The sequence below is a fragment of the Mustela erminea genome, chromosome 5 (genome assembly GCF_009829155.1).
Source record: "Mustela erminea isolate mMusErm1 chromosome 5, mMusErm1.Pri, whole genome shotgun sequence".
NCBI lineage: Eukaryota > Metazoa > Chordata > Mammalia > Carnivora > Mustelidae > Mustela > Mustela erminea.
In genome coordinates, this window is record NC_045618.1 from 57,681,688 (window position 1) to 57,709,169 (window position 27,482).

General features: G+C 37.3%; 1 long non-coding RNA gene across 3 annotated transcripts in view; it reads right to left on the minus strand.

Moving 5' to 3' along the window:
- Positions 1-27,083, minus strand: part of LOC116589980 — a 47,539-nt gene extending 20,456 nt beyond the window's left edge. For 2 of the 3 annotated variants that reach the window (XR_004285457.1, XR_004285456.1), the window contains exons 1-2: positions 27,050-27,083; positions 26,764-26,923 (exon numbers count right to left, since the gene is read on the minus strand). This is a non-coding gene — a long non-coding RNA (uncharacterized LOC116589980). Of the gene's footprint in view, positions 1-10,831; positions 10,869-12,828; positions 12,983-26,763; positions 26,924-27,049 lie in introns of those variants that run through there. The other variant, XR_004285458.1, reaches the window with a different exon arrangement.
- Between the last annotated feature and the right edge of the window lie 399 nt (positions 27,084-27,482).

Genomic DNA, 27,482 nt, shown 5'->3' on the forward strand with positions numbered 1-27,482 from the left:
AACTAATCTATATGGAACCTTGTACAAAGCCAGAAAAGATGCCGCCTCTGGATATGGTCAGTAAAAGTGTTGGTAAGTGGATGGCATGGTGTCTTTGCATGAGTCTTAAAAGGTTACCCTTCCTGTGGACAGACACAGCTCCATGCTCTGTCTATGGCTTGGTTTATGGAGGAAAAAGGCTAGATTTCTCCTAAATGCCCTTATTTGTTGTCCACACCAACTTTTGAACATTTCATTTCAATTGAATTGTTGAAATATATTAACCTTCATGTCCTAAAACCATCAGCAAAGTCAGTTTTACACTACAAAGCCTTGTTTCAATGGCTAATGTTTGTGAACATTTGAGCGTGTGTGTGTGTGTGTATGTGTGTGTGTGTGTGTGCATGCAAAGTAAAGAAAGAGGCAAATTTCCATGTTTGGGTTGATGCCAGAACAAGATCAAAGAATAGCCACAAAGTCTTGGAGTGGAGAACCCGAATTCCTGATGAAATCTTTCAAGAACTCACAAAAAAATCTTCGTAGATGAAAGTCATCAAAGGTCATCAGAAATTCTACTGGGGATTTAAACTCATCTTTCTCAGTCACATTACCAACAATTTTAATTAGGGAAAGAGGAGCAATCCAGAAGATTTCCATAGAGCAAGTAACATTAGGTCATGCTAGAATTTACCTGCTAATGATTTTATTTAGATACCTATAGACCATATAAATGCATGTGCTTTTCCCAAAGAACCCAGATTAGCATTGCTTTTCTACTCCTGCCAGACTTGCACGCTTATTCCTCCTTGTGAGATCAACCCAGCCTGCTTTTTGTCCCAATAACAGAGAAGATGCATAAAAATCACCTAAGTCCAAAGATCAAGTTTCAAAATCAAGTCAGCCATAATGCTGACATTGCATAGTCATTCCCCAACCCCATCCCTTTCACCTGTGTCTCTTGATCAATCATTTTCTAAATCCATGGCCCAGTACTTTGGTGTCCAGGTTCTAGGGACCTCCCCCAGTACCTCTGGGACCTCCAGGCAGACCTCCTGTACATACAACCCTGCCGGCCTTGATGACGTAGCAGTAAGGACCACTCTTGTTCTTTCCTACCTTCATCAACTTTTACTCAACAACCCCATTGGGGAAATCAGAATCTGCTTCCACTTTATAACCTTTGGTTTTGTCTGAATTCTTTACTCTGAGTCCTAGAATTCACTTTCCATCTAAAACTTTCTGCTTTCTTTAAAATCCTGACCTTGAGCAGAAATAATTGTGTGGGTCTACCTGACGTTAGGTCATCAACTGGCTAAAATATTAAATTACGGTACATCCAAAATAATTCATTCCTTAGAATATGAAAGTGCCACATTTCTGAAGTCTTCTGAGAAACCAAAGTTCAAGGTGATTGTCTTAGTATAGTCCAGACAAGAAACTCACGATGTTTCAAAGAACAAGTTCTTACCCTTGCAAGCTCATGAAGGGGATTCAAGGTCTATATAAGCTTTCTGGAAAAATGCATAATATAAAAACATGTGTGTGTGCGCATATGTATGTATGTGTACTTTTTCTAAGGAAAGGGACTGTGGATTTCATCGAAATTTTAAAGGAGTCAGTGAGCCACAAAATATTAAGGTACATTGTTTGGCCTAGCAACTATATCCCCTCCAGATAGTCAGTGACCCAACTGTATATCTTTGCCTGTATAGAAAAGCTAAAATACTTGGCATGTTTCTTTCTTCTAATTTGTAGTTTGTAATGCTAAAAATACCTAACGTTCCAAAATACAATACATTCCAAATCAGTTCTGTTGAAGGCTTTGACACATTTTCCCAAATATGATTTTGCAAAGCTCAAAAATCATGTCAATTCTGTAAATGCTTTAAAAGTCTGATATCATTAATCTACTAGCGAAATTACCATGAGAAAAAGATTTAGATACGTACATGTACACATAATGAACTAATGACTTAAAAATGAAGAAAAATTCTAAATGACCAGGATTTTCTTTAATCTTGCAGTTTTATATTAGATTATATTAGATTCCATTCATAAACTGTACAGGGGAACTCCATTATCATACAAGAACAGCAAGACAGAACCATTACCTGAACCTTGGGCTAATCCTAGCAGGTTTTCACACCCTGCATTTGATATATTTAAATCCAGATGATCAAATGCTATCATGTCACAGGTCTTCTCTAACATGATTTCAGAAAATCCTTCCGTTCCTTCAAAAATAATTCACTCTGGTATAGATAATGTCAGTATGTTAAGCACACATAGAGGCACTATTTATTCTATTAAATTGGAAAGGTTATTGGTCATGCAAACCCAGTCAAATCTCAACTTTATCTGACTTTACCATTCCACTGGGGTTACCTGAATCACATTCAATCACAACAAGTACAAGCTTTTTGACAGCAAAACTATTCCTCAACTGGTACTGCATAATTGAGCATTTTTCCACCAAGATTGACTGGGGTTGGGATATTAATTGTCAAACCTTTGGAGAATCAATCTCTCTCTCTCTCCCCCCCACCTTTGCATGCTCTCTCTCTTTCTCCTTAACTCCCCTTCTCCCTTCCTCATTATATTTACACAGCTAAATGCAAAATGCGAACTCACTGGTCTTGGAAATGGATTGTTTTCCTTGCCAGTTAGCCAACCATAAGTTGATTGAGTGGGACAAAATTATTTCAACTCAAAATACGTTTTTTGAAAATATAATTCATTTAGTTGTACAGTTTAGTGTAAGTAAAGCCACTAAACATATTCCCCAAATCTATTAAGAAATTGAATGTGCAGCTCAATCTTATGAACATGTAGCCAAGGATGAGGTCTATAAATCTCACGGACATATTCACAACTCTGAATGCCTTTGTGCTAAGAATGTGCCAGTTATTGGAGGGGATGAAGATGAATACTAGTACCTTCGCCTTTAGCTAAATCACAGTCCACTCACATCACACCTGAGAGAAATGAATTAGCAAAGCCAGATCTGAAGCTGAGACACCTCCTGCATTCAGTTACTACTGTTGCTGTAACAAACTACACAATACACCAAACAACACAAATTCACAGTTTTACAGTTCTGTAGGTCAGAAATCCAAAATGGGTCCCACAAGGCTAAAATCTCACTTAGTAGAGCTGTGTTCCCTTCTAGATACTCCGGGGGGAGGGGGGAATGAATTCCCTGTAGGGGAGAATCTGTTTGCTTGCCTTTTCCGGCTTCTGGAGGCCAATTCTGTTCTGTGGCTTGTGGCTTTTCCCTCTATCTTCAAAGCCAGTGGTGGTGGGTCAATTTCCTCTCCTGTCACATCACTCTGATCTTGTTCCCTGCCCATTTCACTTTTAAAGATTCTTTTGATTACATTGGACCCACCTGAATAATCTAATGTAATCTCCCTCTTTTAAGGTCAGCTGATTAACAAACTTAATTCCATCTGCAACCTTAATTAATCTTCACAGTTTAAGGTAACACATTCACTGGCTGTGAGAATTAGGACACGGACATCTTTGGGGGCCATCATCCTGCCTGCTACTTCCCCTGAGACTAATCATGTATTCTGATATTTCTATCTGCTCTTCAAAAGGAGATATATATATATATATATATATATATATATATGCATTTTTTTTTTGCTTAAACCACACCCCCTAAAAGAACTATATGCTTCATGACTTCAGAACCAATACCCTCTGTAAGGTAACCATAATTAATTAATTTTCAACCTGATTTTTTACTTCAGAATATTGTGGAATCAAAAATGGCTTTGGAGGGGCACCTGGGTGGCTCAGTTGGTTAAGCAACCGCCTTTGGCTCAGGTAACGGTCCCGGAGTTCCGGGATCGAGTCCCGCATCAGGCTCCCAGCTCCATGGGGAGTCTGCTTCTCCCTCTGACCTTCTCACCTCTCATGCTCTCTCTCACTGTCTCTCAAATAAATAAATAAAAATATTAAAAAAAAAAAAAAAAGAAAAGAAAGAAAAAGAAATGGCTTTGGAGAGGTGCCTGGGTGGATCTTTCAGCTGAGCAGCTGCCTCTTGATTTCAGCTCGGGTCACGATCTCAGGGCTGCGAGATCGAGCCCCAAGTCGGGCTCCACCCTGAGAGTGAAGTCGGCTTGTGATTCTTGTTCTTCCCCTCCCTCTCACTCTCCCTCTGATGGCATGTACGCGCACTCTCTCTTTCTCTCCCTCTCCAAAGGAAAAAAAATAGTTTTGGAGGAAGAAGAAAACTGATCATTTAGGAGCAGAATAATATATATCTTCATAAAACAAAAGGCAGATGTGAAGAGCATTTCAAAATATACGTACCCCAAAAGAAGAAGTTAGTTTGTTGTAACCTCCCTATTCCTCTAAACAAATCAATTGGTGTCAGGAGTACAAGCAAGTTATTATTATTTGGGGTTATATCGCATAGTTACAATGTATATATATAGCAGGCAAGTGCGGAGTCAGGCTGGAAGATTTATTTAGCACCTACTTTCTTTTAAGTGCATAGGTGATCCTTATGAATATCATTTTAAGCAGAGTCACTATTTATAGTCTTTCTTCTTTCTGGTTAGAGGTAGTCACTTAAGAAGTGCATCTTTACTCAAATGAACAGACCAGATAAAGTGTGGTCTACTCCCTACAACAACTCCTCCCAGAGCAGAGGCTATACAAGCAGAAGGACTGTTCAGGATAGGCCTACTGAGGGAAAACACTTTTCCTCTGAACTGTTTTCCCATCATATAATAATCACAGATGTGTTCTGTTGGGGAAAAAAAAAAAATGGCTCTTCAATGTAATAAGACTATACACTTAAGCATGCAGCAAGTCTTTTCAAATTATATATTTGAAGGGAAAAATATATAACTTTCATTAAACATTAATACCAATACTCAAGCCTTAACCACAATAATTTGTTACACTAAAAATAAGGAAACCAAAATGCTGAAAATGGAAAACATAGCCCTGAATCTTTGGCCACATTATCCACTTGCTTCATTTTTATTTCCATTAAAAAGACAGAATTCCCTAATGCTTTATCAATTTCTAAATTTTTCACAAACCTCAAACCATCTCAGCGTTCTACTTTTATTTTTATGGCGATTATGCTTTTTTTAAACTTTTCCTTGTCACTAAGTCTAAGAAGCACTTTCCAGATTCATTTACCTCCTAACTATACAGTTAGTATACGGTGATTCCCTTCTTAAAACACATACACACACACACATGCATGCACACTTACACAAACAGTAACTCCATTTAGGTCTCACCTTGTAGAAAAAAGGAACACATCACTTGGAATGCACCAACACTGGAATTATAAAATAAGGAAAAAGAAAGTCTTCAACATGAAAAATGTTCTGTGATCTGACTTAGTGTCTGAACTCCTTCACAGAGTGTTCCGGGAGTGGGGGGAGGTGACATCAAGGTTCTCTTTTCTTCTTCTTTCCAATAAATACTAACTCTCTATAGAGATCTGTGTAAATTTCTATCTATATATTTCTAATATGTAAGGGCTTGAACTTATACAAGTGTGATATTTTCATCAAAGGTGAATTCTTCATGATTTTGCTGGGACCATCCATCATTCTCCAGAAAACTTAGAGAACCGCCGCATAACTACAGTCCAGAAGATTCTCATGTGCATAATGATTCAATAATAGATGCCCAACCCAAAACCTGATGCACCATGACCTTGCTGATTTTGTCATTTCCACAGATTTATTGGCTTATTTTGCTGAGATACTGGCTTAATCATCATGTCCTCATCAGTGACTTTGAACATATCCGAGGGATGTGAGCTGAGTTAGGAAGCTCACTTGGGGCTGAAGCACATGCAAAGAGTAGAAGGTGCCTGGTCATCCAGATCCCAACACAGAGGAAAACTGCTCCCCAGATAGTACAAGTAATTCAAAATTCTATGCATTCAGGGTTCATCCTTTTGGTAAATAATCCATCACAAGATTGATCAGAATTCATTAAACATAACATTTCTTTTTCCACGTTGTCCTCCTACTGGCAAAATATCATTTGCAATCATGGAACACAAATTAATAAGTGACTTTACTGGTAGCGAGGATGAATATTTTCTTAGAATAACATGCTCCCTAGAATAGCTTACAGACTGGTGGTTAAGAATTTTCAAAAAAGCTAGCTATGGTTAGCTGAGGATGTGACCCTGGAGCAAAGTGAAGCTTGCATGGGAACTCATATCAAAAAGTATTTTGATTAAGCTCAGGGAAAGGAAAGTCTTCAATGTAAAAGGACATAATTCACCCAAGTTAAAGGTGCACGTTATCTTTGGGTCACTTTGCTCAGGAATATACAGGAGAGTATCTGCTCTGAGTGCAGTAAAATCTCCTTTCCTGACTCACAGCTCTGTGGCGATGTGGCTGGAAAGCCAGGAGCAAACTGGAGAGACATTCCTCAAACACACACAGAAGAACACCCAAGACGTGCTATGATCACCACACCAGCCAACTGTGAGCAGATACAGGCCTGGGAAACAAGGTACGATTTCTCCAAAGAAATGCTCTGATCCAAACGGCCTCTTGGAAAGTATAAAATCCAGTTAAATCTTAAATCAATGTTACATTATTCACCATTTAATAGTCAATCTCTACCCTGCCCACCCGCTTTCCCAAGAACTTGATTCTAAATGACAATTTCAGCTTGGATTTTAATACTCCTTCCAGTGGACTTTTCCCGGATGGAATTTAAATGATTAAAAGCAAACAGACCCACAGTCATTAGCCCTCATCCTTCTGGCAGCATTTTGTGCTGTCGGTATGTTTATTTTTCTGAAATCAATGGAATAGACGCATAACATTCTGATTTTCTCTTTGCCTTAAAAAAAAAAAAGTATGTTTCTCACACATAAATTAGATACTGATCTTGGAATATGCAGCTATTAGAAAAAGACACAGCAGCTAAACCAAACTGCTCACAAAAAAATTGGTAAAAGAATTTGATAAGAAATAACTCTAACCATAACTAGCTAGAGAAAAAAAAAGTTTTATTTTAAATGAAGTATACTATGACTTCAAAAATTTACAGAACTTACAATCTTTGATTTAAGGTTTTTCCCAGAAACTGATTTTATCCTGAACATCTGCAATATTAGTTTCTCCTTTCATTTTGTAAAAATCTACTCATTCTTTTATAATCCACAGAGGATTCCTATTCCTTCTTTGCACACACTGACCCAAATATAATTCTTGCCCTTCTCATCAACTCAAAACAAAAAACAAAAACCTCATGGCAAACCTATTTAATTGCTAAGAGAAGAATATGGAAAAAAAATTAAAACCTAAATCATATCCATAATGGAAAAAAGACATTATAAATCTAAAGCAAATTAATAATACCGAAATGTTTGTCCTTTAGAACTGATGCACTTTGTTAAATTGAGAGCATATCAAAATATATGGTTTGACTTTAAAGGAAGTAAAATACTCTGATATATGGTGCACACATTTCTAAAACATATTTCTCTAGAGAATTCATGAAAACTGATGCTTAATTTTCTTTACAGTGCATTCTGAACCAAGTTTCTTCATAAAAGGAATGCACCATACTTTCAGAATGAAAAGCAAAACATTTTCTTTGTTTCCATTCTCCTCTATCTACAGAAAATAGAAAGCATGGACTAAATTTTTAGTGCCTATTCCTTCAAAAGGAAAAAAAAAATGGAAGAATTATGCTTTTGAGCAAAACAAAAAAAAATTACAAAAATTTTGGGGATTTCTCTGTGACTCAGGTCTCAGTCTTAAATAGTGGCATTTAAATGAGTTTCCTGGTGACTTTTCTCATTAAGCCTTCCTTAAAATATCAAAATGTAGCTGAGAACAGCATCACTACTGCCTTTCAGAGACCTCCTTCAAGAGACTGCTTAGAAACACTGAGGAAAAAAAAATAAATTAAATTTAAAGAGAGAGAGACAGAGACAGAGACAGACTGCTTAGAGGCTGGATTGCAAACCTAGCTCAGTGGTTCCCCAACCTGGCGGCATATCGTATTGTCAGGGGGAGCTTTTTAGAAATGCAGGTGCCCTGGGCACACCCACTAGTAATTCTTATTCAATATAACCGGTGGGGGCCCATGAATATGAGTTTGTTCACACTTCCCAAATGATTCTGTTTTGGTTTGGAAACCATCAACAATGAGAGATAAATGCTGCTCCAACTGTTGACCAAGTAGCCAAGTTCTGGCTGATACTAACGCATTATGTTCACACTGCGGTCTCCCTTTTTGATAGCGATCACTTGATAGGGTTCCAATATACAATACCCACTTTCATTCATGCCTTTATAAAAACTGTCATGGAAAAAAAAAAAGAGAGAGAGAGAGATCAAATGTTCTGTCATATTCTCCAGATTTCAAGATAGTAAGTTATCTGACTTTCAGAAGTTTACTCTAGAAAAATGAAGAGCGTGAATCTGACTTTAGTGATTTCATTCTTCCCCATCAGCCCACCTGTCAATCCTTTGGGTCTTCCAAGGTTTTTGTTTGGGGTCTAGGAGCTTAAGTTAAACTTGTTCTATTGTCTTGTCCAAAGATGATGAGAATAAGTAACATTTTCTGTGATGTTACCTAACTTTTGGCTTAATGAATTCAAACATGCCCATCTAAAATCAAAGCCAAAATTTAAAAGTAAACAAAATGCTAGCTAGTTATCCAACAACATAGAGTATGTCCAAGCTATCTTCTGATGTGACAGAAAGATCGTGGCTGCTAAGGAAGGAATCCTGGCTCTCTTACTCTACACCTTTCATGTCACTCTTAGTAGGCTTTGGAATTTTTAAGCAACAGTTCCTTCATCTCCATAATAGGAATGATGCTATTAGACTTAGCGTTATTCTGAATATTAAAGGGATAATGTATGGAAACCGCTGTGTCCATAATAAATGCTCAACAATTTTGAGGAGTCAGGCTTTGGTCCTGGAGAAACTTGAGCTTTTATTCCAGGTCTACCTCTTGTGACATTAGGGAATCCCTTAAATGTCCTAAATCTCAATCTCATCACTTATAATGGATAAGATAGCAGTACCTGCTCCCTTTAATGACAGCAAAGAACAATGCATGTAGAGCATTTCACGCATTCTTCCAGGTTGCTGGCACTTCATAGGCCTGATCTAATGGCAACTATTTATTATTACTTTCCTTCTCAACCTGCCTTCCGAAGATTTAGGAAGAAGTTCGGGTTTGCAGAAACGAAGAAGATCTGATGGGTATTAAGGAGGGCACAACCTGTGATGAGCCCTGGGTGTTATTTACAACCAATGAATTGTCAAACTAATGAGGTACTCTATGTGGGCCAACTGAGCAAAATGATAGAAAAGAAAGGAAGAGGATCTCAGCTCTCCTTTCACAGATGAAGGCACTGAGGTCAAAACGGTTAGGTGATTTCCTTCAGGTCACACATCTGGTTGGTGACAGAGCTGCATCTCTAACCCTGAGTCCAGTATTATTCTTACTTTAGGGCAATATTTCTCTTACCTCCCTCAACAGAGATGAATGCTATTTATGACGAACCCAATCACTGAGAAAACCATTATTGAATTACCCTCATGGCTAGAGAACTCAGTCTTAAATGTCAATTTAAAAAAAGCAACCAGATCATTGTTTGTTATAAAATACCACTATTGGGGTGCCTGGATGCCTCAGTCGGCTAACCATCTGACTCTTGGTTTCGGCTCAGGTTGTGAGATCCAAGCCCCATGTCAGGTTCCATGCTCAGTGGGAAGTCTGCTTCAGATTCTTTCTTCCCCCCACCCACCCCTCCTTGCTAACACAGGCTCGCTCTTTCTCTTTCTCTCTCAAATAAATAAAATCTTTTTTTTTTTTTTAAGTTTAGTTATTTGACAGAGAGCAAGAGCACAAGCATGGGGAGCAGCAGAGGAGGAGGGAGAAAGAGAATCTCCACTGAGCAGAAAGCCTGATGCCGGGTTCAATCCCAGGACCCCGAGATCATGACCTGAGCCAAAGCCAAGATGTCCAACCATCCGAGCCACTCAGGTGCTCCTCAAATAAATAAATAAAATCTTTTATAAAAATACCACTATAAAAATATAATAACGGGGCGCCTGGGTGGCTTAGTGGATTAAAGCCTCCGCTTTCGGCTCAGGTCATGATCTCAGGGTCCTGGGATCGAGCCCTGCATTGGGCTCTCTGCTCAGCGGCGAGCCTGCTTCCCCTCTCTCTGCCTGCCACTCTGCCTACTTGTGATCCCTGTCTGTCAAATAAATAAATAAAATCTTAAAAAATAAATAAATAAAAATAAAAATGTAATAACATAACTCTCTGGAATAAAAGCCAATGAATGACTAAATCTGGTTAAGAATCAGAAAGGAGCACTTTTGTGATTTTTTTTCCCTAAATGCATAGAACTCTCCAAAATGCCCCGCTTGTTCTTGGGTTATTGGTTGTACATAAACAGAAAACAAACTCTCCTGGTCTCACGACAACTGGAACACAAATTCCCAGGAAGCCTAGTGAGCTCTCTCAGGGTGATCGATGACAGATGTACAGTTGGGAGGCACTTTCCATGCTCTGAGCAGAGTAAAGGTCCACAGAGATATGGGCCAAAAAAAGCTGCACATAAAACTTGAAAAGAGGGCAATGCATCTTCTGGAGTCCCTTTGGACTTTCTCTTTCACTAACAGAGGATTGCAACCTAAGTGGTTTTTGGCCACAGCAGAAAGCAACAAAAGGCTGCATGGCTGATTTTTCTTAAATGAAAAAAGAGAGGTTTATGGTATTTAAATTGCATGGTCCAGATGGTGTTTTCCATCCTTCATGCTCTTTTGGTGATGGCCATGTCTTGCCTATGGCTTCCGTGGCAGGACACACTCACCAGTCAGCAATTTCACCACTGCTTGGGTCCAAATGAGCTATGGAGAAAGAAATTAGGGTGAGTGGAGAGGCCACAGCTGGGAGACATCAGCCACACTCAACAGGCCTCTCCCACATACATAAACAGAGCAGACAGAGGGAAGAAGGGCGGAGAAACAAAATACTGAGGTTTACAGGGTAGGACTTGGGGCCTGCAGAGGACAGCTCACCACATGACATGTGCCTACAGGTTCAAACCCAATTGCTGAAAAATCCCTGAGTGGCTCTGAAAAAGGTGGCTATTAAATTTCTCAGCTGAAACGTTCAAAGGCTTTCTGATACCACAAAATATTTTTTTGTGCACTTAAACGGTTCCTTAAATACCTCACGGAAGGAGAGAATCATTTAGTAAGTTTATTCTCATGTAGGAAAGTGTCTCCTTTAATAATGGACTATGTTAGCCAGGTTTGGAGTTCCTTCTGTGGTTTTAACTCTCTCTCTCTTTACCACAGTTCCCAGTTGAAAATTTCGAGCTTCAAAATTCCCAAGGACCACTATCCTACCCTGTTTATTAGAAGAAACATTGAGGAAGGTAACACGTCGTTCGTGGCATATTGCAGTTGCGCCTGAACTGTAAAAGGAAACTAATGCCTTTAGCAATGGATTATGGCTTTTTAAGTACCACTTTCCATGCATAATACTGTAATAAAAAAAGAAAACATCCAAATGAGATATCAGCAAATTTTTTTCTATAGAGTGAAAGAAAATTTTATAACTCCATATTTGTGTTTTATGTTCAGCCACCTGCTTGTACAACACCAAGTTGTGTCTTTTTGTTTTTGTTTTTGTTTTCTTTTGGCCCCAAGCAGAGGGTCAAGCTTCCATCGCTCTCTTGCTTTCCTCCAGGGTCACAGAAAACGAGCGCCAATTCGGCCTCCTCCTCAAATGAACAAAAATGTGTGAATAAGAAATTCTTCCCTACAATTCTACCAGACCACAATGCTTTTAGGATGTGCATCCTAATTGGGTCCTCCCCGGGAAAGAACATTAAATTTAGTCAACAGCAAAGGCAAAGGAAGCTCAGAACAGTGCTCACAGTGACTTTTTTAGAATGCATAGCTCTTGAAAATACTGGGCACAGCTTTCTACAACTCAGCTAATTATGGGGTTCACTTTTTAATCTTTTTCTTCAATGCTATTAAAATTATTTATTAAAAAAGAAATCTACCTCATATGCTCCTAGTTGGAATATGCTAACTTTTTTCAAATCAAAATGTATTGAGAAACAGAGGTGTTCCTACCCTTGGAGCCAGTAATTCTGTATCTAGAAATTTATTCTAAATCAGAAATTCAAACAAACATTTCTAAAAGTTTTTTAATATAATGGTGACATATAAGAAATGGGGTTAATGCTCACAAGTGAAAAAAGGATCAAATCAATTGTGGGGTAGAATGTTTTGAAGAATATTGATTAATATTGGAAAATACAGTGAGACAATGTTAAGCTTTTCAAATGATACAAACTATTTATAAACTTGATTCTAATTTTAAGTACATATTTATATATGTGTGTATTTATGTGTATGTGATGATCTATATCTATATCTATATATACAAGTATAAATGGAATGGAAATAGAATAAAATGGAATGGAAAGAAAAAATACTATTTTTGTTTTCTACTTCAACAGTGCCTGTTATTCCCAAATTTTTTACAATGAACACAGATTGATGTTAAAATTAGAAAAAGATAAATGTAAAAAAGTATATTAAAACTTTCAAAATTGGATATCCTGAGGAATTTTAAAATCATACATCTTGGAACCAAAAGAAATCCCATCTGGCGTAGTTTTTTTATTAAAAACTTAATGTATTTTGTTAGAATAGGCCCAGCGATCTTAACTGACTTATCTAAGGAAATAGTTTAAAGACTATACCTGGTTTTGAATTGAAAAAAAAAAAAAAAAGGCAATTTATTTCTCATAAGACTGAATGTGCTACTTCAATGACCTATACTCACCCACCACAAGCTTGCAGGCTTCTTCTGGTTACCAAGGACAAGTTCTAAGAATTGAGATGAATAACAAAACCCACAGAATGATGGCTTTAAAATTGGGTGGACCCCAGGGATCATCCATTCCAGAATTTCCACCGCAAATGCAATTGTTTAGAGGAAACTCCTTAGGAGAACAAGGACACTGAGCATGCGCAGCTCCTTCTGCTAACGCAATGCCACGTTCAACCGTGTTATACACTGGATCTTAAGTTAGAGTCTTCCAAAAGAAAGCCAGTATGTGGGCGCAGGCATTTTATTTAGAGATGAGCCTAGGAAGAACTGTGAGGGAAATGGAGGAGAAACAATGGGGAAGAGAATGAAAACCTATAGAGGCGTTGGTATGGGGGCTACCGCCGTGGAAAAATGAGGCTCCTTTTGGCTGGGGAACCTCAGAGACATTGCGGCACATGCTTTAAAGTTGTGTCACCGTAGGTGGTAAAGCTGGACTATTTGACCACTAACTCTTGTCCCACACTGGTTGCGGGGCTATCCTAAAAGGTTAACTCACTGGCACTTGCTGCCCCCGGGCTAAGCACACTTCTAGAAACTGACCTGGGTTGACAGACGCAGGTACCTTCCACAAGCAGGTTGAGTTCACTTAAACTCATGACATCATAGCGGGGACAGAGGCGTAGGGGCAGGTTAGACCTGAGCGGGAATCGTGGCTCTGCCACCTACAAAACTTGGGACAGGCTATTAAATCTACTGGAAACTCAAGTTTTCCATTGAAAAACTTGTGAATGAACACTTTCATTAGGTTTTCATTTCCTTCCAACCACCTTAGAATATCAAGCAATTTTCTTTTGTGCCAGGTCACTAGGCAGGGCTGCTAAAAGCAGCTGTCTACTGTTTCTACCATTTGAACAGAGCACAAAACGTAAATTTTAAACTATGCTCCATCAACTGCCATTTAAGGTATTCCAATCCTGAACACTCACTTATCTTTTATGGTAATTATCCCTTATGCTAATTTGGTGGACTTCTGTCCCATTTAAGAATATTTAAGATCAATAATTTCTCTGTTAGGGGTGCCTGGGTGGCTCAGTTGGCTAGGCATCTGATTCTTGATCGGGGTTCAGGTCTTGATTTCAGGCTTATGAGTTCAAGCCCCACCTTGGGCTCTATGCTGGGCAGGACATGGAGCCCATTTAAAAATTATATCATTATTATTATTATTATTATTATTATTATTTCTGTTATAATAAAGCCATGGTTTTATAACTTTGAAATTTCACAATAACAATTAATACCACACTATTTAGTGCTTTAAGGTATACTAAGCAATCTTTACAGTGGACTTCACATTGGATATCTCAAAAAAGCTCACTAATCATATTTGTGAGGTGCTATTAAGAAGCATATTTTACTGATGAGAAAAGTTTAAACTGAAAGGTCAATAACTTGCCATTTGTGTAATTAAAATGCAACATAACCAGAGTCCCAACCTAGATCTGCATGTATCCAGAAATAGTGCATCAACTACACTCGAATCCCTTCTGCTCTACTGGCACTTGGACAGATTGCATGCCTATAAGTGAAGATAATCTCCCAACTCCTTAATCATCAATATGCACTCTAATAATCAATAGTGGCCTAGTAGAAATAATCAATAGGCTACCTCAATAGAGCATCACTATATGCCATACAAGTCTGTCATTCCCAGTCTCTTTATTTTGGTTCTTTGGATTCAGACAGATCTGGATTCAAATTCTAGTCCAGCGTCTCCTATCTGTGTAATGGACAAATGACTTTGCTTCCATATTGCTTAGAGCCCAATAATACTCAGTTTGTGTTGCTGGCAGAATATAGAAATTAACTAACATGCATTTCATGTGTCTCAGAAAGAGCACAGGTTCACAAAAGCAAAGCTAGAAATTACTACTTCCCAAATGTCAGCAAAACCATCAATCCACGTCTGTTGACCAATTAGAAATGCTCTGGACTCCAAGAGTAGTATCATAGCTGTCTTGGCACTCAAAATACATGAAAATATATCTACTGGATTAATTAAACTTCTTTGTTATTATGAGTAGTTCTCATGGCTAAAATGTTGTGCTAGACTTTTCACACTAAGTAAAACTGGTCCAACTTCCATCAATTTACAGACTTATGTAGAATATCTATTTGTCTGTAGATAGAAAACAAGTAGTTTTACATGTATACACAACATCCTTATGTTTATATATTTATATGTAGAAATAAAATTATTAATTTACTCCTACTTTACATAGGTTGTTAAAGGAAACATGAGATTTTACTACTCCCACAATATAATGAATTCATTAACTTATCTTGGTGAACGATGTGATTGTAGCAAAGGGTTAAGAGTCAAACAAGAGGGGAGGAAATAGAATTCAGAAATGAAAATCTATTCTGAAAATCCTGTGATTGCCCATCAGTGAAGTCATTTTGGAAAAATAGCCTGTGGGTAAAATTGTAAACACCATATGTTTTTGAATATTGAAGCGTTGTCTAAGAAAATGACTGAAAATAGAAAAACTTTAATCCCAAGATTACTTTGCATTGGCAGATATATCCATAATATTAATACCCTTTTCCTTTAACACCTTGCTGGTTCTGCAAATAGTTTTTTATACTAACTCAAATGAAGGCTACAAAGAATTTATGTCTTTATTGAGCTTTATAAATTCCATAGTTATTGGAAAAGAATGAGCTTCTAGGAAAAAATCTTGTATTTAATTCACATCTGTGTTTTTTGGTGATTCTGTCATTAATGCACTGTGACCTTTCTGTGTGTGAGATTTCTCACGGAAATCCAAGCAAATGGTGCCGTTCATCCTCTGAGTTCATTACCAAAAAAGTTATAAATAGGATACTGTAAAACAAAAGCCATTGTGCATCTCTAAGTAGATCATATTTTATATTTTAGTGTCCTCAGTGACTTGTTTTTTTCAGTGACTCTTGAAAAGAAATGTAGACAGCATCACAGATGAATACAAGTTTCGGTACCATTCTGTATAGCTAGCATTTTGTCATAAGAGAAAACATTAAACAACTAGGTCTAAAGGCAGTGGAAAGGAGATGGATGGCATGATCCACACTACCATTTGATTAAGTAGATAGAATATTTGTAATAAAGCATGTCCTAATGGCACCCGAGTAGCACAGTTAGCTAAGTGTCCGGCTCTTGGTTTTCGGCTCACGTCGCGATCTCAGGGTTATGAGATCAAGTCCAGCACTGGGCTCTGCGTTCAGCATGGAGTCTGCTTAAGATTCCCTTTCTCTCTCCTGCTTCCTCTGCCTCTCCCCCTGCTCTCTTGCTCTTTCATACAAATAAATAAATCTACAAAAAAATGTTTTTAAATAATAAAAAAGATTTTTTAAAAACATGTCCTAATACTACCTACTGAAGAAACACCAAAAGAAACAATATGGAATCCAAAAGGCATTTTCTCACAGTGTTAGTGTATACATTAGTCAACCAACACATAGCTTGGGAATTGTATAAATTTCTGTGTATCAGTTTTAGCAAGTTTATCAGTCTTAAGGCTTTCAGCTCTTGAGCAAACTCATTAACATACAATTTATTTTTTTTTTAAAGATTTTATTTATTTATTTGACAGAGAGAAATCACAAGTAGTCGGAGAGGCAGGCAGAGAGAGAGAGAGAGAGAGGGAAGCAGGCTCCCTGCTGAGCAGAGAGCCCGATGCGGGACTCGATCCCAGGACCCTGAGATCATGACCTGAGCCGAAGGCAGTGGCTTAACCCACTGAGCCACCCAGGCGCCCCATTAACATACAATTTAATTAGTTTATAAAAGTGCCTAATAAAGGGTAGTTTAACACTAGTTAATATGGACTCACATAAACAATCATTTCCTGTGAATGCTTATTAATTAGACAAGTAGAACTCAACAAATAAAACTGCTGTGAGATTTGGGCAAATCCTTCCACAACTTTGGTCCACAGTGACTTCATGCAGAATGCATGGATTGCTTGATTTGCAGTGTCCTCCTAACCTTGAAAGTTTTGAATTGTCATTTCATGTATTTGTTTTCATAAATTAAATTCAAGTTGAAAGTACAACTGTACTTAATGAGAAATCTAAAAAATAGTGTAATGGAAAGTTATAGAAATGTTTTCTTTTGAATTGCTTCCATTCTTCCTCTCATATTTGCTCACTTACATATTTACCTAACCAGGCAAAAAGCAAGTCCATTTTTCTTTACCAAATAATTTATGGATAACATATATTTTTACATTTTTTATTATATTTCTATTTACTTCTCTCCCTTCCATTGGAAAGTAAGCTCTTTGAGAACAAGAGCCATGCCCATTTCTTTCTTTTTATTTTAATTGTACTTAGCAAAATGATTTACTCATGTGTTCATTAAATATTTTTAAATAAACTAATGTTGTCTCAGAACATCAATTTAGTGAGAGCTCAGGCATCTGCCTTTTCCTGCCACACTCCCTGAGGCTGTGGATGTGGCATAATCTGAAATTCAGATTGGAGAGTTTCTCCACTCTTGCCTTTTTTACATTGCTCTAAGCCATTTCAGAAATCATCTGCTCTTGCTCTCTACCCTCTTGGCTTTGAGAATTGGTTTATCCTCCTTGTTTTGTTCCATTTGGCTTTGGCAACTGTTCCCACACTGTTTACCTTGTGTACTGACCTTGGAAACCCCTAAGATTTGCCTCTGCTAATTGTCTCCGCCTCCTTTGGCTCCAAATTCTAAATCATTGCCCAGACCAAGCCTCTGAGACACCACCTGCCCTGTCTTGTGGAAAGGAGATCATATTTGATTTCTTTGGAAAACATCCATCTTATCAGGTTCATGCAAATTTCACATTTGTTTGTAATGGCCATTTAAAACCCAAACAGCAATAATGTGAAAAAGTTTCTACCTGTGAAGGTGAAGAGAACATTCTCTTGGTTCCAGGAACAAGTGCCTATATTGAAACAAAGCAGTAGACGAAAGGATGTACTTCGTCATAGAATGCATGAAGAATATGGAAAAATAATTAAGAATTAAGGATGATAAAATATAAAGTATAGAACCTAGTAGTTTAAAAGAACTCCAGAGCTTTAAATAAATAAAAGATCTAATAAAAAGCCTTCACTCAGTATAAATCTCCCTTATAAAATATTTCTGATACATGAACATTCAGACTGTTTTAATATTTCCAGAGATAAAGAGCTAAGGAAGCCAATACCTTAGAAATTCTACCTTTAATGGAAATCTGCATGCAGTAATTTCCACCATGTTTGTCCTGGTGTAATACTTTGAAAACCACACACACACACAAATGTCTTTCCTTTCCAAGTGATAACTCTTTAAATATTGTAAAATGACCATGACAGCCTCTACTACCACCACCACCTGTATGTGTGTGTGTGTGTGTGTGCCTACATCCATGTGTGTACCTAATTATAAGAGCTTTCTACCTATTAATACTGAAGCAAGTACTTTACATGTTTTATCTCTCTTATCATAACTTATGAAGTTATTATTAATTTCACTGTAGGCTTATGTTTAACGTTTCAGAACATGATTTCTATCATATAATAATAAAGTGGACTCTAAGCTTGAATTTTAAGATGAGAATGATGATACATGCCTGGTATAGGTCTTGCAAATCTTAAGTGAATTAGAGTTTGTTTTAAGAATTAAGTTAGGTAAAGGATGGAAAGCACCAGGATTTTCAACAAATGGAGACTGTCATTTGCCTATCAGCATTAACTGCTTTCGAGCCAGGCATCTTCAATCTAGTACTTATGCAACTGAGTTAAAAATATTTATATAATTATAAAAAATAATACATATCCAGCATAAAAGCTGAAACAAAAAATAAAACCAAGAGACAGCATGTATCAGAAAGACAAAGATAGTATTTGGTATATATCTGTTGCATTTTTTACTTGCATAGAATTTCAATTGTTTATATAGATGAAGATCATCCAGCTCTAGGTTTTTAGCATTAATACACAGGTGTCTTACCATATCATTGGAAACTACCTCTTCATAAGTTTCATTTTGATGGAAGCATGATCAAGTGAATATGCCATGACTCTAATAACTGATCTCATTTGGATGTTTACTTATTTGAATAGTTCACTATTATAAACACCTATGTAATGAACCTGTTCACTCACAAATATTACTCTGTTTTTAATTTTTATTAGAATAGAGCTCAGATATTTTTTCAGATTTTTTTAAAAAGAAATAATCTTGATAAATATATTTCAGTTGATACTGTTGACTAAAATGCAAGGTTGCATAAATACCTCATCTTACATTTTGGGTGGATCTGTGTGTGTTTGTGTCTGTGCATGTGTGTGTGTTTATTAAACTTCATTGCATTGATTTTATTCCAAATTGATTCAGTGGGTCCAAAGTTTTTGTATATTTCTCACAGTTTTGCAACTTCTACAAAGATGATTTGTCTAAGTCTTCATCCAAATTAGTCATATGAACTTTGAGGTAGAAGTATCTAGGACATTTTGACATGTCACTGGAGACATGCCAATTTGATATTGGTTCACTAATGAAAAATCTGGGAACATTGTTCAAATAGGTAAAAATATTACTAACAGTATGTGTCTCTATATCATCAACAAGATGGTAAAATTCCTTCCAAACTATACCATGACAAGGTAGATTCATCTTAAAAGGCAAACAATTCAATGGAATTTGCAACCATATTTCAAATTTTAGAATTAAACTATTTTGAAATAGCTACTAGCGGGGTGCCTGGATGTCTCAGTCAGTTAAACATGTGACTCTTAATCTCAGCTCAGGTGTTGATCTCAGGGTCATGAATTCAAACCCCTACTTTTTTAAAAAAATTGATAAAATAGCAAATAATAGGTAATATGAATTAACAATCAGATCTATATCATTTCTACTGCCTAGGTATTTATCCATGCAATATTTAGAGAGTTATTTTTAGGGACATTGCCTTGGACCCATGTATGTTTCTCAATGGCAAAAAAATATATAACTTTGCCTAGAGAATCAAATTTATTGTTGTAAAAATAAAAGCACAAAAAAATTATTAGGTAATTTCTTTCTTAAACATAAAAGTATGGGTGTTCGCATGGATGAATGGATGAATGGATGGATGGATGGAATATAATATCCAAAATGTTTACAACATTCTGGACAGTTTGACAAGATGGAGGAGGAGCAGGAGACTTTGGTTTTGTCTGGTCCCAGGAATTCAGCTAGATAACTATCAAATCATTCTGAAGACCTGTGAACTTAACTAGAGAGCTAAGAAAAGCATTGTGCAACTCTACAAATAGAAAAGTGATGACTTTCTGCAAGAATGACAAGATGGAAAAACTCACCTCAAAAAAGAGAACAAGCAGGAGTACTGTCTGCCAGGGACCTAATCACTATAGATATAAATAAGATGTCAGAACTAGAGTTTGGGAAAATATTTATAAAGATACTGGCTGAGCTTGAAAAAAGCATAGGAGACACTAGGGAATCCCTTTCTGGAGAAATAAAAGAGCTAAAATCTAATTAAGTCAAAATAAAAAAGGCTATTAATGACATGAAAGAAAAAATGGAGACTCTAACTGCTAGAATAAATGAGACAGAAGAGAGAATTAATGATACAGAAGACAAAATGATGGAGATTAAAGAAACTGAGAAAATAAAGGGATAAACAACTACTGGATCAGGAGGGGGGAATGTGAGAGGTAAGTTATACCATAAAGCAAAACAATATTAGGATAATTGGGACCCCAAAAGAAGAGGAAAGGGGAGTGGGTGTGCAGAAGGTATACTGGAACAAATTATAGCAGACCACTTCCCTAATCTGAGGAAGGAAACAGGCATTCAAGACCAAGATGCACAGAGAACTCCTCCTCAAAATCAATAAAAATAGGTCAACACCTCAACATGTAATAGTGAAACTTGCAAATCTGAGACTAAGAGAAAATCCAGAAAGCAGCTCAGCACTGTAACCTACAAAGGTAGAAACACTAGACTGGCAGCAGAGCAATTCACAGAGATCTGGCATGCCAGAAAGGACTGTCATGATATATTTAGGGTACAGCCAAGAACACTTTATCCAGCAATGCTATCATTCAGAATAGGAGAGATAAAAACCTTTCAGGACAAACAGAAACTAAAAGAATTTGTGAACACTAAACCATCCCAGCAAGAAATATTAAAGGGGATCCTTTAGGAAAGAGAGAGCCCAAAAGTAACATAGACCAGAAAGGAACAGAGAAAATTTACAGAAACAGTGACTTGAGAGGTAATACAATGGCACTAACTTCATATCTTTCAAAAGTTAGTCTGAGTATAAATGGACTAAATTCCCCAATCAAAAGACACAAGGTAACAGATTGGATTAAAAAAGCAAGACCCATTGGTATATTGTCTGCAAGACTCTTTTTAGGGCCAAAGCATATCCAGATTGAAAGCGAGGGGATAGAAAACCATTTACCATGCTAACGGACATCAAAAGAAAGCTGGGGTAACAATCCTTATATCACACAGATTAGGTATTAAGCAAAAGATTGTGATAAGAGATGAGGAAGGACACTATATCATCATTAAAGGGTCTATCCAACAAGAAGATCTAACAATTGTAAATATTATGCACCTAACATGGGAGTAGCAAATAATATAAACCAATTAAAACAAAATTAAAGAAGCACACTGATAATAATACAATAGAAGCAGGGAGTGTTAACATCCTACTTACTGAAATGGACAGCTCATCTAAGCAGAGGATCAACAAGGAAACAAGGGCTTTGAATTATACACTGAGCCAGATAGACTTCACAAATATATTCAGAGCATTCCATCCTAAAGCAACAGAATACACATTCTTCTCAAGTACACATGGAACATTCTCCAGAATAAATCATGTACTGGGTCACAAATCAGGTCTCAACTGGAACCAAAAGATTGAGATCATTCCCTGCATATTTACAGACCACACTGCTTTGAAACTGGAATTCAAACACAAGAGGAAATTTGAAAAGAATCAAATACATGAAGGTTAAAGAGCATCCTACTAAAGAATGAATGAGTCAATGAGGAAATTAAGAAAGAATTTTAAAAATTCACAGAAACAAATGAAAATGAAAACATAACTGTTCAAAGCCTTTGGGATACAGCAAAGGCAGTCCTAAGTGGGAAGCAATACAAGCCTTTCTGAAGAAACAATAAAGGTCTCAAATACATGAGCTAACCTTACACCTAAAGGTGCTGGAGAAAGAATGGCAAATATAGCCCAAACCCAGCAGGAGAAGAGAATTAATAAAGATTAGGGCAGAAATCAATGAAATAAAAACCAAAAGAAAAGGAGAACAGATCAATCAAATTAGGAGCTGGTTCTTAGAAAGAATTAATAAGATCAATAAACTCCTGGCCAGACTTATCAAAAATAAAAGAAAAAGGACCCAAACCAGTAAAATCATGAATGAAAGGAGAGAGATCACAACCAATACTGAAGAAATACACACAATTATAAGAACATATTATGAACAACGATATGGCAACAATTAGGCAATCTGGGAAGAATGGATGCATTCCTAGAGACATATAAACTACTAAAACTGAACCAGGAAGAAACAGAAAGCCTGAACAGACCCATAACCAGCAAGGAAATTGAAGCAGTAATCAAAAATCTCCCAATAAACAAGAGCCCAGGGCCAGAAGGTTTCCAGGGGAATTCTACTAAACATTAAAGAAGAATTATACCTATTCTCCTGAAACTGTTTCAAAAAATAGAAATAGAAGGAAAGCTCTCAAGCTCTTTCTATGAGACCAGCATTGACTTGATCCAAAAAATCAGACAAAGACCCCGCCAAAAAGGAGAATTATAGACCAATATCCCTGATGAACATGGATGCAAAAATTTCTCACCAAATACTAGCCAACAGGATCCAACAGTACATTAAAAGGATTATTCACCAAGACCAAGTGGGATCTATTCCCAGGTTGCAAGATGGTTCACCATCCACAAATCGATCAATGTGATATACTACATTAATAAGAGAAAGGACAAGAACCATATGATCCTCTCAAGAGATGCAGAAAAAGCACTCGACAAAGTATAGCATCCTTTCTCAATTAAAACTCTTCACAGTGTAGAGATAGAGGCAACCTACTTCAATATCATAAAAGCCAAATACAAAAAGCCCACAGTGAATATCATTCTCAGTAGGGAAAAACTGAGAGATTTTCCCTTACGGCCAGGAACATGACAGGGATGTCTACTATCACCTCTGTTGTTCAACATAGTACTAGAAGTCCTAGCCTCAGTAATCAGATAACAAAAAGAAATAAAAAGCATCCTGATCAACAAAGAAGCCAAACTCTCACTCTTCACAAATGACATAATACTCTATGTGGAAAACCCAAAAGACCATCCCAAAATTGCTAGAACTCACACAGAAAATCAGCAAAGCATCAGGATATAAAAATCAATGCACAGAAATCAGCTGAATTTCTATACACTAGTAATGAGACAAAAGAAAGAGAAAGTAAGGAGTCAATTCCATTTACAATTGCAACAAAAACCATAAGATAATGAGGAATAAACCTAACCAAAGAGGCAAAGGATCCGTACTCAGAGAACTATAGAACACCAATGAAAGAAATTGGGGACAACACAAAGAAATGGAAAAACATTCCACGCTAATGGCTTGGGAGAACAAATATTGTTAAAGTGTCTATGCTACCTAGAGCAATCTATACATTTAATGCAAACCCTGTCAAAATGCCATCAACTCTTTCTACAGAGCTAGAACAAATAATTTTAAAATTTGTATGGAACCACAAAAGACCCTGAATAGCCAAAGGAATGTTGAAAAAGAAAACCAAAGCTGGTGGCATCACAGTTCTGGACTTCAAGCTCTATTACAAAACTGTAATCATGAAGACAGTATGATACAGGCACAAAAACAGACACATAGATCAATGGAACAAAATAGAGAGCCCAGAAATGGACCATCAACTCTATGGTCAACTAAAGCAGGAAAGAATATCCAATGGAAAAAATACAGTCTCTTCAACAAATGATGTTGGGAAAATTGGACAGCCACATACAGAAGAATGAAACTGGACCATTTTCTTACACCATACACAAAATGGATGAAAGACCTAAATGTGAGACAGGAATCCATCAAAATCTTGAAGGAAAACAGAGGTGGCAACCTCTGTTACCTTGGCCACAGCACCTTCATGCTAGACCTGTCTCCAAAGGCACGGGAAACAAAGACAAAAATGAACTATTGGGACTTCATCAAGATAAAATCTTTTGGTCAGCAAAAGCAACAGTTGACAAGACCAAAAGACAACCAACAGAATGTGAGAAGATATGTGGAAATGTTTTACCAGATAAAGGACTAGTATCCAAAAATCTATAAAGAACCTATCAAATTCAATACCTAAAGAACACATAATCCAGTCAAGAAATGGGTAGAAGACATGAACAAACATTTCTCCAAAGAAGACATAAAAATGGCCAACAAACACATAAAAAATGCTCACCATTATTTGCCATCAGGGAAAGACAAATCAAAACCACAAGGGGATACCACCTCACACAGGTCAGAATGGTTAAAATTAACAAATCAGGAAACTTGACAGATGTTGGTGAGGATATGGAGAAAGGGGAACTCTCCTACATTGTTGGTGGAAATGCAAGCTGGTGCATCCACTCTAGAAAGCAGTACAGAGGTTTCTCAAGAAGTTGAAAATAGAGCTACCCTAAAACCCAACAATTGCACTACTAGGTATATACCCCATGATACAAATGTAATGATCCAAAAATCCCAATGTTCATAGCAGCAATGCCCACAAGAGCCAAACTATGGAAAGAGCCCAGATGTCCATTAACAGATGAATGTATAAAGAAGATGTGGTTATAAATATAAAGGAATATTAGTCAGCCATCAAAAAGGTGAAATCTTGCCATTTTTAATGACTTGGATGGAACTGGAGGGTATTATGCTAAGTGAAATAAGTCAAATCAAAGAAAGGGAATTATATGATTTCATTCATATATAGAATTAAAGAAACAAAACAGGATTATAGGAGAAGGGAGGGAAAAATAAAACAAGATGAAATCAGAGAGGGAGACAAACCATAAGAATCATAGGAAACAAACTGAAGGTTGCTGTAGGGAGGGGGTTGGGGGATGGGATAACTAGAGGATGGACATCATCAGAGCCCATGATGTAATAAGCACTGGATGTTATATAAGACTGATGAATCACTGAACTCTGCCTCTGAAACTAATAATATACTATATATTAACTATATGTTAATTAATTGAATTTAAATTTTTTTTAAAAGGAGGCAACATTCTCTGCCCTTGGGGCATCTGGGTGGGTCAGTCAGTTAAGCATCCAACTCCTGGTTTCAGCTCAGGTCACAATCTCAGGGTTCTAGAATGGAACCCTGCACCCAGGCTCCCCACTCAGTGGGGAGTCTGTCTCCTTCTCTGTGCTCCTCCCCCTGTTTGCATGTGCACTCTTTCTGTTTCTCTAAAGTAAATAAGTAAATCTTTATTAAAAAATATTTACAACATCTTAAATCTTTTATGGTCAATAGTACATTGTCCTACATCCATTGAGCTTTAGCTGTGGGTTGACAGGCAAGTCTTATGAAAGCACATGTTTGCTAAAAGAATAGCTCTCATCTGTTAGTTTTGCTGTTTTAATAACGGGAATGTTTCAATGGATAGATTGTATTCTGCAAGTGTAATTTTTCACATAATAAAAATAATTTCAAGTGAAATTAGATTTCAGATATTAGTTTATCACTAAAATATCATTTATTCCCTTTTAAAACACTGCTTTAAAAATGAGTTTTAAAAGAATTACTCATTTTTTCTTATGATGGATTCAAAAAAAGCCTGACAAAATTAAAGGAGCTTTTTTACAGCACCCAGAAGAGTCCATACAATGTTGTTCTGGGTTTCTATCATAACTTAAAGGGAAACTTGTATAATAACTAGAGACCATGATGTCCTACAAATAATGAAGAAAGATGTTCCCAGGTTCCTTGCTACCGAAAACCACATAGGTGGCACCAAGCTTGATTTCCAAGTGGAACAGTCATCTACAAAAGGAAAAGTCATGGCATTACCTTATCAATCTCAAGAGACCTAGGCAATGCTCCTGCTGGCAGCTTGTGCCATTGTTGCCACAATAATGTTAGTATCATATCCTCCAAGAATACTGGCCAGGGAGCTCTTAAAGGTTTGCTATCAGAGCCAGTCCTCCTGCCAGTGTTCACCTTCCAGAAGCTTCAAGAACCAGATCTGGGCAGCCATCCTGGAGTTGTGTCTTCTGAAGGTTACTGATCCCAGGGCTGACCACCAGCCTTATATTAACCTGCCTACCATTGCCTCCGGTAACACAGACTCTCCTCTGTGTTATGTAGGCATTGCCAGCCCATGCCCTAACAAGGAAGCACACTCAGCTGGTCTGAGATGGTGGATACGGGACTGGGGAAGTTTTGAGCATTCGTGGCTCCATCCTATGAAATCCAGCTGAAGGTCATGCCTCATCTCTCCTTCCACAGAGTTCCTGCTTCCAAGAGTTTGGAAAAGAAGAGCAGACAGCTGCGGAAAAGACCATGACCAGGAGGAATTTCAAGGTGAATGGACAGCTCCAGCTCCTAAGCTACACTAATACTCAACCTGAGGTCACATCTGGGTCTGGAGTTGGGCAGGCGTCCTCTGTACCTAGTCAGCACTTCCCTGCAGAGGACTGGAGCACTTAGCTTGATCACCGAGATCTGCTCTACAGCTCCCACTCTTCAGGTCATGAAAGGGTAGGAACACCCAGCCACTGAGTGGTCTTAAGCTGTTCTTCCACAGACTCTTAGAAAATGGAAATAAGGTTGACAAAAATTAGACAGTATGCAAAAAAATAATTAAAGGAGATCTTCCTTACCTTTGCAACATTTGAAAACATGGCCTCCTCATCCAGCATGTTACAGCAGCTCTGCAATTTTTATGATCTCTTTTTCTAACTTGTCTTCATTTTAATTTTTCTTTCATTTTTTAAAATCTCAAAGATTAAGTTTCTTATAATTTGTCTCCAACATGGTATTCTGTGAAAAGTATATTAAAGGGGAGAGAAGTAATTTGGCTTAGATAATCACTGTTAAGGGTATTACCTTAATTCTTTTAAGCATATTGAAATGAGAAAGTCATTGAAAACCAATGGACAGGGGTACCTGGGTAACTCTGTCAGTTAAGCACCTGTTTTCAGCTCAGGTTGTGATCTCCAAGTCCTAGGTTGGAACTCCAGATCAGACTCCCAGCTCAGCAGAATCTGCATCTCCCTCTGCTGCTCCCCGCTGCTTGTGCTCTCTCTCTCTCTCTCTCTCTCTCTCAAATGAATAAATAAAAATCTTAAAAAAAAAAAAAGAAAAGAAAACCATTGGACAACCATTGAGGCATTATTTACAGGTTCTGTTTGTATGACTTGGAGACTGTAATGTTAAGTAGAATCTTTGGCTGTCATTTTCTTCCACTGTGATGATGTCCACAACAGAGTAAATGAGCATTTATACCTGGTAAAGAAACTGTATATGAAGAAAAGAAGAAAAGTGAAGATAAGACACCAACACTCATTGAGCTCCTATGTGCCAGCATTTATGACATTGA